The 12,598-nt window shown below is 37.2% G+C and overlaps 1 pseudogene; it reads left to right on the top strand.

The window, feature by feature from the left end:
• Nucleotides 1-2,097: 2,097 nt before the first annotated feature.
• The window catches only part of LOC137283777 (acyl-coenzyme A synthetase ACSM3, mitochondrial-like), a 41,538-nt pseudogene continuing 31,037 nt past the window's right edge, over nucleotides 2,098-12,598 (top strand).

Here is a 12,598-nt window from a genome sequence, read left to right as displayed (position 1 = left end):
GTAAGTCTAAATTTTCAAAGTTTCAGGTTCAAAAAATGAAGATGTAATCTATGTTCCTTTCAGAGTCAAGATATTAATGTATCGTAACACTGCACTCAGAAACATCCTATATCAATACGATCTGAAAGTAATAAAATCTGGACAAAACAACGAAGTGAACCAAAATATGTTTTATCATGCTTTATATATGGTTCTACCATGCACTCTGCAAACAATAACTCTACATCTAAATAATACAGCTAAAGATTATATTATGATATTATGGTATTCTAGTATAGCAGGATTGCCATCGAACGTTCATAATAAGCGCTGCTGTTATCCCATGTCGGTACTTATTAGGGTTGTAACACTGCATCCAACTATCGATACATTACAATTGTTAAATCTCAAAGAGCAATTACTCGATGGCAGAAACGAAAACGTACCAATGCATCGATTGTATATGTGTATTATATAGTTTAGTATTGAACTTTTTTTATTAAATATTTATGTGTTATGCATTTTTAAAGCAGATGCGCGTTTGGGGCACGTAATATTTGCGTCGTGTGCAAAATCATAATTCCACTATGGCGTATTTCGTACACGTGTTTAGGCCTCCAATCATTTGGGTGTCGATCGATAGCATCCTTTAAATAAAAATAACTACATATGAGCATGAAGTATATACACTTTACTATAATTGGTCACAGTCCCTTCACAGTTTATATTCATGCATTCACCTGACACCAAAACTGGTTGTCAACATGAGAATTTGTATTTTCAAAACTGCAGAATCCAAGATCTCAACCGAACACCTTTACAAACCAATTTGTTCAGTACAGTGGACTGAATTAGTGATACCAACTGAAGCATGGCTCGCCCTCTACCGTGACAGAGCTCCGCTCCTGTGCGAAATGCACACTACACTCTATACTGTTTGATATGATGTTGTGCCCTTGCTAACAAAATGTCACGAATAAAGACGATCTGTCTCAGTCAGAAAACTATTTCTGTTTGGGGATGAGGTTTCAGTCCCCAACTTTCGGTGTGTTTTTTTAATTTATTTTAATTACGATTACTTTCGAATTGGTTGTTAAAATCATCACGATGTATTTCAACTCCTTTACAAATGACATTTTATAGAGTATATTCAAGATCATTCAGAACTATTGTAAATAGTATCGGTGATAAATGTTTATCTGGACGAACGCATCTCGGGAAGAAACCCCCATCACATGATACGCAAGATTTGATATTTTGATACGTTGTCCGATTATGTTGATTGATATTAAGTTTTGTTTCATAGTCCCACCGTCCAGACAGTCTCAAAGGCAAGCACAATATAGTTTCTTTTCATGATATTTAGTAGAGTTTAGGAATTTTATAAGGCGATTGTTTAAAATATATGTAAATAATTTCTCGAGACAGCTCAAAAGTGTTATAGGCCTATAATTGTCTGGTTAATTTGGACCACCTTTTATTTACAGATAGCCATATCAATACTCTATTTAAAAAGCTTACTAGGAAATTCCATGTCTAAAACGGTGTTAAAAAGTTACACTTAAACATCTAAAATGTATCAGTGGTGGAAGAAGTGTACTCGTTAATGACGTCGTTAAGCCCATTAAGCGTTTTTCAGTTTTGTAACTGAGGCAATAATATCTTTCTTTGTTGTGGTACCATTTAACTGGGCCTCAAAGTATTTGATACAGATTTTAATCATGGATATTCAACGTATTTACGGTAATGTAATGTTTTCTTAACAACTACATGTATCACGATGACACTTTCTTGGCAATAACCGACCGAACCTGTTTTGACGCGGTATCGGGTACACTTAAAAATGAAATATCGTTTTCCCAGGCCGACACCCTTTTATTCCTTGCGTACAGCCTGTCCTTATATTTCCTGTGATAGGTCTTAATTGAATTACAACTTTATTACGACTTAATAGAGCGATCTAAACAGACACCACAAGTGGTGCATGGCATTGTCATCTATTTACATATTACGGTGAAAAATCGTTTCTGTAAACAGTGGTAAAGAAATTGTAATTGTTAGCAAAGCCAACACGAGTTGTCTCCTCTGATTAGCTTGTGACCTACTTTAACCCTGTAAGTTGTCAACTATCAGTGTTGATAGCGGTGAAAAAGTGGCTGAATTTCTAATCACCTTATTGTATGCATTATTGAAACTATAGCAGGTAAGAAAAGCAATCATGAGGTCGAAAAACGTCCGTATCTACACTTTGGCAGCTTGAGTTGATTTGTTTTGTTTTGCACACACCCACAGTACGGCTTGAAAGGGAAACAGGTTAAAAGTTTATAGCAAGCAGTTCAGTGGTGGCTCTGAGCTCACCACAAGGAAGGCACTGTGCAACATCTTGTTGACCATTTCGATCGGATATGTTGTAGATTTGGGTCAGTCACATCATGATCAACTGAAGCTTTTGAAAGTTCTAGAATTTGGAGTGATTTGATTAAAAAAAAAAATATTACCATGATAAGCATAACTGCGAGAAGCACTCATAAAATGACACAAAAATACCACATTTCCAGTGTTTACAATACAGTTTGTGACGCACTACTGTCAACATGCATTTGGTCAATTTTCTGAGATCACTGAGGTATTACAGGATATATTGATCAGGTTATGTTTCAGCAATAGCTACATGACATCAACAATATTTTTCTAGGAACAACATACTATTTTCAGGTATTGAATATTTTGGTTTCGACTACGTTGCTACATTTTGCATGATTTTCATTTTATCATACAAATTTAATATTTCACCAGAATAAGTCACTGTTTTTGGTATTTGAAATATGTGAATACTTCCCAGAAATAAAAAATACAGTATGTAGGTATATGAAATGTATGTCCATCTGTCAGGGGACCTTTCCATGAATACTAGTATTTACGAGTGCCCATGGTGAGTGTGCCAAACAGAATATAACCATTTTAATTTTCTGTATTTCCCACTGATCCTTCAAATTTTATTGCCAACCACCACCCCCTTGATTATCAGGTACGACCCAATGAACATCAATCCCCATATGTTTGTCCAGCTTGCTTGATAGGAGGACAGTTGTCATTTACCTACAAGGGAAAAAAATCAAGATGCATATCTGAACGCAAAAAGAACAAAAAAGGGTTTATTCTGAGGAGTAAACATGGGTAAAAAATGACTTGTTCTGCAGTGCTGATAACTAAGATGTTAACAAGTGTGGTCATTTTCAATCTGGCATATAATAGTCCAGCATTGTCAAGTCAAGAAATCACATAAGTGTCAATATAACCTCCCAGACCCTCACTGAATGTACCAAATGTTGAATTTGACGTTTTGGTATTGCATTCCATTCTTGATTGCGTATATGTTTGAATAAAGATTTTGCACTGGCAGATCTCCCTCCCATAATGTCCCAAACATGCTCCTTGGGGTTGAGAATCTGATGTGCATGAATTTTAATGCTGTTAAATACTGGGTTGAAACGGTTCAATCAAACATCCTATTACATATATTCAAACGAATATATCATATGGTGGTTTGTATGAATTCTCAAGCATGGCTTGATTTAAGAGATATTTGCTTACTTACACCAGATGCAACCTAAGTTAGAAATCTGGTTGTACTCGCCAAATTCCAGTTGCTTTTCATTTATTGCAATATGTAGATGCAGTTATTTTAATGTTTTGTTCAGAAGTATATCCTCTAAAAGTTGACATGCACCTGGTGCAAGTTAGACTAATAACTACGTTTCACTTTGTAACATTGGGTTGAACCAGTGCAAGTAACAGAGCAATGACAAGTAATGTAGGGACAGTTTCATTAGGACACTGAGTATGTCCTCACCCAACATCAGCCTTTTGACCCTTTAAAGAGTGAGTGAGTGAGTGAGTTGAGTTTTACGCCGCACTCAGCAATATTACAGCTATATGGCGGCGGTCTGTAAATAATCGAGTCTGGACCAGACAATCCAGTGATCAACAACATGAGCATCGATCTGCGCAATTGGGAACCGATGACATGCGTCAACCAAGTCAGCGAGCCTGACCACCCGATCCCGTTAGTCGCCTCTTACGACAAGCTGAGTCGCCTTTTAAGGCAAGCATGGGTTGCTGAAGGCCTATTCTACCCCGGGACCTTCACAGGTTTGACCCTTTAAAGACGTATCATTATCTGGCAAATAGATACCATACGTACTTGACACTACCGAACTGAATAATAAGGTTGTATATCAAGTCGCAGAAAGATGTTGAATATACTAAGACTTCTTAAGAATTTTTTGTTAATTATATTATTGAATTGTTTACAATACCTGTGTACATTGTTCATAGATATGCATGATTTTTAACATTTGTTTAATGTGTCCCGCTATATTAACAAGCATGGGACCAAATATTGTCACTTTCTAATCATCGAAAGGTACATTAGATAATAAAATGATATGAGGTATCAGTGAATGGAAACAAACAATTAATTGTTGTGGTTTTACAGCACTGACCGTTTTGAATTTTCAGGAATCACATAGTCAGCACCAGGATGTTATACCACAGTATGGGTGCCATACAGCGGCAGTTCTCCTGTATAGTGAGGAAATTACACCCCCATCGCAGCCTCTCCACCGTTCATTCCTCTGGAGCCCCTCACATAACTACTCTCCCCACAGACATTCCCCGACATGTTCTCACAGCTTTACCAGCGAGGGGTGTTCATGGTCGCAACACCTACCGTCCACGCATTCAAACATTGTCATATGGACAGCGTCAGTATTCGGTTTTTGATCCCTTTACAGACTATGAACATGAGAAAAAAATGTTTCAGCTTGATGTCCCTGAATATTTCAACTTCTCCAGAGATGTTATAGACAAGTGGGCTGATGCCGAACAGGTTTGTTGGATATACTTGTTTAGGTGCTCACTAAGACTTACAAAAAGTCTCTGAAATAAACTTATTTTACAGAAAGAAAGGTCATAGTTAAGAAAAATAAAATGTAACAAAAAGGAGCCCTGACACTTTATTCACTTTTAGAGGAAAACTAGACCTCCCACTTTTTAGAATTGTGTGGAGATTGATGTATTTGCTTCAGGGTCTTTATGTCAGAGTATCGTTCCATTCCAAGCATAAGTACAGTAACTTAGATGGCAGTGAGCACTGTCAATTTGATATTGTCAGATATAGTATCACAAACAATATATAATTATGACAGTTTATTCTTTTTCAAAAGAGATCCTCCTTGAGGTACTTATAAGCATTAATATGTCCATTTTAAATTCATCTGACAATATTTTCCAATAAAATATATACAAAAAAATCCCACCAGCGTCCCAACAACCAAGAGCAGGTAACTCTAAACTTGACCCTTATACCTTACTTTTCACTTTTGTTTTTGTATTTCTGTGTCTGTGATGGTTTATATATACAAAAAGAAAATAGTGGAGTTCTGATTAATTGGTATAATAGAAGATTGGTCACAGTGACCAACTGACCAAGCAATCGATCAATTTTATTTTCTCATAATTGAACAAAAATTATTTTGGAACTATTGTTTTTGTGTTTGGACGAATAAGGGAACATATCCTAGCCGTTGTCTGAAAACATGTTTGTTTCTGTGAAAGCTCAATCACTTACTGAAAAGTTATGACTGAAAATTTCTTGAAGATACCAAAAATTTTATTTTCATGATAAATAAGTCATCACTTTAAGGTGTATAAATTTTACATTTGGGCGTGAAGTTTGCAAATGCAATGTACACATTTTTCAAACAAAACAAAAACAACAGAAAACCATGCATGCTTATCTGCAGTAGACACTTGAATGGGAAATCAGAAAATGATGAATTCACCCATATATTTTGATGATTGCTAGTTGGTATTGAACCAGTCATCAACTATGGGATTTCAACCAATTCCAAACACTAGAAGATGCATAAGGCACTTTTATGAACCTGTTCAGAGGCTGGTGTAAGAAGTCAAGATTGTGAGAATTCCCAATCTGAAGAAAATATTTCTGAATAAACAAACAGTAGAACATGAAAGTGATTCAGTGTTTATCAAATACAGTGAAGTTGTCCCTACATATGCTTAGGAGGGTCAGCATTGCTGAGTTGGTTGACACGTCATTGCATCCAAGTTGTGTAGATTGATGCTCATTTAGTTGATCACTGTATTATTTTGTCCAGACTTGATTATTCACCTGCAAGGAATATAAGAACAGTTTCAGTTTGATCAAAGTGAAATAATTGTGTGCAACTGATTACTACGTATTTCTGTTTCGTGTGAAGTGGTAGTGTGGTATGGTATATTTACAGACAGGTGAACGAGACAGTACTGTCCCTGCTTTTTGGTGGGTCCATGAGCATGGTTGTCAGGTGAAGTGGACATACCAGGAACTGGCCAGCAAGTCAAACAGGTGACCCCACTTGCCCTTTATATGTATCCTTTAGTGCACAATGCCAGGGCATGCACAAATACCAACTAATACCCTTTTTCTTTTAGAAAACATCAGATACTTGTACCACAATCTCTGTTGAAACCTATTATGTAAAGCACCTTTTGTTTATCACTTAATTCACTCATAACCAGGGTTCATGTGATTGTGTAAAGGAGGCGGTGGGGTAACTTAGTGGTTAAACTCAATTTGTTTTTACTATTTTTACCACGGCATCTGAAACTATTGAAAGACTTCTGGTTAGTCATAAATGGAACACCATTTTTTAAAAAAACCAACTTGTGGTTAATTAATACCAGGAGCTTAAAAGTTGCTAAAAAGCCGTCTGCTTCTCTCTCGCCCGCAAACAAAACCACAGACAGGTTAGGTAACTCTGTTGCCAGAGCCCTGCAGTGACGTCATAGGAGGAATGATTTTCAGTTAGTTGTATAGAAAATGTGTGGGAAGCTCGTCATTTTGCTGATTTCTCGACGTCACCAAAGACATGCTGAATTGTTGTGTTGTGGTCAATTGCTCCGTGGGGTTGGGTGATGGTGTCACTATGCACAGATTTCCACTGGACCCCATAGTTTGTGCTTAAATTGGTTGTTTGTGTGTGCAAAGCAAGCTTTGTAGAAGCCTGTGGTATATACTTAATTGAATGGTTCGCTCCCTACCAGGATTCCAGGATAGAAAATGGAGTTCAAATTTCATTGAGTTTATAAAATCAAGACTGCTTACTACCAGTTGCTGACCAAAAGGATTTTGCATGAATATAATGCTTTCTTCCTCGGAAGCGATGTTGTGGTCGAAGTGACAATATTATTGTAAGTAATATTATATCGACCCCCGCCTCGATTCCAAGAGTGAAATTGTTATGTCATAAGCAATGTCATGTAAAATCCTAATGTCCATCAATAAAATACATATTTTGCTACCAGTGAAAAGTAATTTTGATTTTGTAAGTCAGTGAAAACCAACTTAAATAGCATTTATCCTCAGACAGGGCACTGCCATTCTTGAAAATCGTGATGTCACGGACTAAAGTCCATTTGAATTAATGAGATATGGTTTGTTTTCATCAAGTTAGAAAATCAAAACTACTTTCTACTAGTAGTTAAAATGTGCATTTGAATCATAACCAAAATGAGTTTGCATGACACAACCTGTAACATAACATAAACGAGGTTGGGGTCGACGTGAAAATACCGTGCGATAAATTTCTTCACTTGCTAAATTTACTTGGTTTGTAAACGTTCACTCACCAGTATGTAGACACTTGTCAGTATACGTCTTTATATTTGGTCTCATAATCCTAATTACTTTATAAGCATACTTGTATGCATTATGAAACTCGATAAAAAGAAGGGATCTGCGAATGTATAACAGGAATGTAAGGAATGTAATGTTTTAGACATTTTATAGTTTTCCTATATGAATCATAATTCGCAGGCACGCCCTAGTGTATGTCGTCTGTATCATTACACTTCAAGACGAAAACAATGATTCTGTTGAAAGCTACGACAACTTAATAAAAACAAAATGCAAAAAAATTCAAACAAATTAAAGTTATAGGATCAATGTCAGGCTATTACCTTGTTCGAGGAATGTATTCATCAATATCCACAAAAACGAGTGATATATAATTCATCTGCAGATTTCCCAAGTGATGTGTCTTTTAACAGTCTAATGTACGAAAATGTGATGTATCGTTTCAGGTTTTTCACATTGCTGTATAGTCTCATTGGTCACCCAAGATAGCACACCTGGCAACTAATTGCATAATGTGCGTCATTCTTTTAAAAGAATAATTTAGGTAGCCAATAATGTGCAATCAATCAATGTATTGGTGGTTAATCCTTTGAAAGAAGGGTGTTGTTTTTACATAGACACAGACATGACAGCGTGTATTCGATATAGATTAGCAAATGTACATACATAAACACTACCTTTTGACAAATCTCCATTTAAATCTGCATAAAAGTAATTAATCAATCAGCGTGTTATCAGTTAATCCTTTGATCGATCCAGACACAAGAAATGCCAAATAGGGACCTTTGTTGGGTAATCTAAGTGGTGTTACCACTAATTATACCTGTTATAAATTCATTAACTGAGCATCAAGTGAATGATGAATGATGTTTATACCACCGAACATGAATTACAACCTAGCGACACCAAGTTATTTTGACAGAATTGTCTATGAAAACAAGGGTTGTAACTCGGAAACTAGGCAAAGCAGGAGACAAAACTAAATGATAGTATGATTACACGATGCCATTTAGAAAGTGGTCAAATGCAACATATTACTAAGAAAGTGAAATCCCAAATATGACATATGTTGTAAATGATAGTAGATTGTGAGAGTAATTAAAGATCGAAATGAGCATTTTTAATAACAGGGTTTCATTTATGTCAGCAAGTGATTTTGCGTTTGTACCTTATTAGAGTATATGTGACCTTTAAATTGTTGCCTTTCGATAAATAAACAACGGAAAATTAAATAGAATTTTGTGACTGAAGTGGAGATGATTCCTCACAATGTGCAAAATTTGACTTAATTGGAACTTTAAATTATTAATTAAATTAATAAAAAAATATTTATGCTACGCCAAATTAACACGTAAGCTTTTGAAAATTACAAGCATGCGAATATCACTGGCACGTATCGGTCGATCCAGTTCTTTCAAAACAGAGGTCATGAGGCAGAACTGTTCACGATTCATCACCTTTAATTTTTTCACCAACGTAATTGTTTATCTCTTAAATTTCTTGTAAATGAATGTGTTAGGATCGCTAATTATATTCTCGCATATCCACAACTGGGTTTTACCGTAAACAACGTGTTTCATCACGAAAATATATGTAACAACGTTGCATACCTTCATAGCAACATTGTTACAGCATACAAGCTGGCGAGCGGACCGCCAGCTACAAGCCACTGTTGGCTTGCCAACTGAAGCCACTGACGGACCGATGACATCGTGTTATCTGGGTTAGGCTCATCTCAAGGGGCTGGGGATTGTGATTGTAGATTGTGAGAACATAGAGCTTTCATTTTTCACAACAGCTGTCGCAATTTCAGGTTTGTACAAACCTGTAACTGAAACAGTTTACCCCTGAAATGTACATGAATTCTGCATATCTATACCTACTCTTACATCATGGAGACGCGCCGCTCTGATCGGCTGAAATATCGTTTGCGACTGAGAATTGTGCACTGTTATCAAAAAGGTCAATTTAAGGTAATTAAAGATTGAAATGAGCAGTTTTAATGGCAGGTTTTCATTTATAACGATGTCAATGAGTGATTTATGCATTTGCACCCACTAGAGTATCTGTAATCTTTAGAACATTCACTCATCACACTGAAGAACCAGATTCGATTCTTCAAAAGAGTACAATGTGTGAAGCCCATTTCTGGTGCCCTCTACCGTGATATTGATGGAATATTATTAAGAGTGGCGTGAAATCATACTCAGTCTTTCTGAAAAGTTGTCCTATTATTAGTAACTGTCACAGATAGTGGCAAATGGGAAATGGGAGTGTACATGTGTATAATGTATTGAAGACACTGGATTATTAAACTTCTGTGATGCTTTTTTTCAAGGACTGCAAACATCTTAAAAGATACGTGTGGGTTGCAGCCAGGAGATCGTGCCATCATTATGCTACCCAAGATTCCACAGTGGTGGCTTTTCAACATTGGTGCAATTCGTTCTGGTAAGCCTTGACAAACAAAATTAGAAACATCCTTCAATTTTGCTGTAAAATGAATTAGAATGACTTAACCCCCTGGGTGCCACAGGCACATATGTGTCCTCCCTCTTCAACCCTCACTTTGCAGTCCAATAAATAAGATACCCAGGCAAACCATCTAGTTGCTGATATATTCTGGACACTATTAAATGGTAAAATCAGTCATTTTATGTTTTGTTTAAAGCGTGCCAAATTCTGCCGTAGATGCTGTGACATTTTATACAGTTCATTTGGTGAGATCTGTACAATTAAGCGAACCACTGTCGTCTTTTTTTAATGTCCAAATATGCACAGAACATGCCATGACGTTGACTAAAATGTTGTATTATTTTCCATAATTTCATCACATTTGAAGAAGTGGCTCTTTCTCTGTTAAATAATGATGCAAAATGCGTCTACACAAGCAGGAGAATATGGGAATGTAAGAACTAACTTACGTATCAGACAGGCCTATCCAAATCACTATTACCTGCTTTCTCATACAGGACATTGGCATCTTTTCTTATAAATTCTGAAACTACCAAAAGTTATCCGCTTATATTGGGGAACTTTGTATTGGAATAGTTTGGTTCACCGTAAACAAACATAAGGAAAATCTGTTGTCTGTATTCACAACAAATTCTCTCCAGGTGAGAGAGAATTGACCTAATGGTAGTGGAGTGGAGTTATGCCCCCTTATCTTTAAACGTGCATGACCTCTGTTGATGTTTGACATCATAGAAGAAAATACATTTTTGACAGTTATTGCGAATCATTTTTAATGTTTAGTGCTTAACATTATGCATTAACACTTATTTCACATGATATGAAATACATTTATTCAGTAATTCGGCGTCATAGCCTAGAATACAATTATATTTGACAGAACACGTCACATAGTGAACAATACAGCAATATTTCTAATTTTTCCTTATCCTGACTCATGCTACTTGCTTATCTTCTCTTCCATGGCAAAGGTAGTGGAACACCTGAAAATCCCTTGAAGTTCCCTGCTGAAAGAAGCAGACATAAAATACACTCACCCACGTGTAGCCTCCCTTTTCCTGTGCCCTAGGCCACATGACCGGCCATGCTTGTCACTCTCTCCTTATCGCCCGACATGGGCAGCTGGAAGTACCTGAGGGTTCGGATGCGGCGATAAGTTCTTTCTTTATTTTGGTCTTTAAACTAAATCCGCTCGTATATGGTTTTTGGATATGTATATGCATTATATATTATCAAATTTGTCGTAATTATGTCAATATTAAGCATGTATTTCTTCAATTGAGACTTAAGACAAACCCATAGGTTCTTCTGATAATTGTTGTATATTTTGTATAGAATTGTCTGATTCAGAATTTACCCTTTATACACGGTCTGTTTACAGACGTGCCAGGGACAAGCAACAGCGGCTTGCATTAGTCATGTCTAACACAAGTGATTAAATTTGGGTAATTTGTTTACCACATCTGCTGAACGAATTATCTTCAACGAACCACTGTTGATTCTACATGACAAGGTAGATATCAACCAACACAGTCATCGGATGATATCATCTAGATCTACCCCGACGACATCTTCTACTCCTCTCAACCCGTAGGAAAATCATCAGACAACGCAGACTCCATCAACAGTAGATATAGATCAACCATGACTACAAACTTTGCAGCATTTTGACCCAGGAACCTTCATGCAACAGTTAACAACGCAGATGATGAATCTCATGGAGCTAAGTTTAGAAGAGGGGAGACGAGTGCAGTCATCATCATCGTTGACTACAGCACTCACCTAGAATGGCACTCACGCTGGAAGATGAAGAGGACGTGTATGCACACACCAGAGGAAGATCGTCATCAGTGTCCCCCTCTTCGCATCGCAGTCGAGAGAGAGAACCAACCATGCCGAGTGAGTGCAATCGCCAGAGTGAGGATTTGCACTGGGGTGGGTGCGCTCACGCTTGTGAGGAGTCATCCTTGCGTGGGTGCATTTGCACCGGTGAGGATTCCCGCTTGCGTAAGTGCACTTGCGGGTTCACTCATCAACACAGAAGGTCTTCGTCACTCTCCCCAATTCATCGAAGTCACTGTCGACAATCATCACCCCTCCTTAGCCAAGGTCTGGTATAGGAGAGATCATCAACACGGAATGAATGCTTCACACTCATGGAGGGATGAAGATAGATGGACATTATCGAGCGTCATCATCAGAGGAAGCCCTATTTTTGGACACTGAAGTTACATCATGGATCACAAATGGACTTGACCTAGCTTCACCATCCAAGGACACTAATGACGCTGATACCTATATGATGAAGGAGGACGACATTGATACACTTACGTTCCCGCCGATACGTCTGATATCTACAATTCCTGAGATGTTACTTTCTTCGGACTGGCTCGCTCGAGAACCATCAACGAAACTCTCATTGCAAAGTTCAGTAATCCGGATTAT

The sequence above is a fragment of the Haliotis asinina genome, chromosome 5, assembly GCF_037392515.1.
Source record: "Haliotis asinina isolate JCU_RB_2024 chromosome 5, JCU_Hal_asi_v2, whole genome shotgun sequence".
In the NCBI taxonomy this organism is placed as follows: domain Eukaryota; kingdom Metazoa; phylum Mollusca; class Gastropoda; order Lepetellida; family Haliotidae; genus Haliotis; species Haliotis asinina.
Note: the sequence above shows the minus strand (reverse complement) of the source record. Positions and strands in the feature narration are given on the sequence as shown.